Source organism: Pteropus vampyrus, unplaced genomic scaffold (genome assembly GCF_000151845.1).
Source record: "Pteropus vampyrus isolate Shadow unplaced genomic scaffold, Pvam_2.0 Scaffold14, whole genome shotgun sequence".
Lineage (NCBI taxonomy): Eukaryota > Metazoa > Chordata > Mammalia > Chiroptera > Pteropodidae > Pteropus > Pteropus vampyrus.
This window is the reverse complement of record NW_011888795.1, coordinates 16,209-17,130: the sequence shown is the minus strand read 5'-3', so window position 1 is coordinate 17,130 and position 922 is coordinate 16,209. Positions and strand designations below refer to the sequence as shown.

At 44.8% G+C, this 922-nt stretch overlaps 1 pseudogene; it reads left to right on the top strand.

Annotated features, from left to right (window-relative positions):
• Positions 1–730: 730 nt before the first annotated feature.
• On the top strand, positions 731–849 carry LOC111734345 (annotated as a pseudogene).
• Positions 850–922: the final 73 nt, after the last annotated feature.

The window sequence follows — 922 nt, the reverse complement described above, 5'->3', positions numbered from 1 at the left end:
CTTCACTTGGCCCAGCCATCGCCCTGTCCTGAGATGAATTCATTACGCCTACCAATTCCATGAGCTCTCTGAGGATGGGGCCCTACTATCTCAGCAAGAGAAAAAATGCAGCAAAAATACCTTTCAAAGTCCATCTCCTGGGCAGAGGCACTAATGGGTGGCTATGACAGCCAAGTTTGCAATCAGATGGGTAGGAGTTAGCTCAGAATGCTCACCTTACAGAGATGACCTGGGAGCCTCAGTAAATAGGATCCCACCGCCAAGACTTGAGGACTCTCCTGTGCTCTTCCTCTCTCCCTATCCACCTCCTTCGGAAGGCCTCCTCTGGACCCCAAGCCTATAGAATCACTATAGCCCAGTAAACCGACCTGTGACTTCAGGGCACACTGCAGAGGTGGAGAGGAAACTTTGCCTTTGAAAATGGTAAAATAGTCAGGTTCACCTATGTCTCTTCCCTTGGCAAAAAAAGCTGTGTGTGTGGCATAAGGAATGCAGTTAACATTAATGTAATGGCTAGGTGGAGAGCCAGAGGAGAGAAAGAGCAATTAGGGAAGTAGTTTTATAAACTATATAAATGTCTAACCAATGTACTATATACTTGAGACTAATAATAAAATTAAATTTAAAAAAAAAGCTCTGTGTGTGTGTGTATGAGTGTATAGCAGGAGAGGTAGTTGTAATCATAATGATGAAAGTTATCCTCACTTTGCGTTTTAAAAAAGGTCTTGCAGTCTACGGCCATGCCACCCTGAACAAGCCCAATCCCGTCTGATCTCCGAAGCTAAGCAGGGTCGGGCCTGGTTAGTACTTGGATGGGAGACCACCTAGGAAGACCAGGTGCTGTAGGTGTAAAAAATAAAAAAATAAGAGATTGTAAGCTGACAGGTCCTTGCAATCTGTTAGGTCAACTAAGGGTTGACTC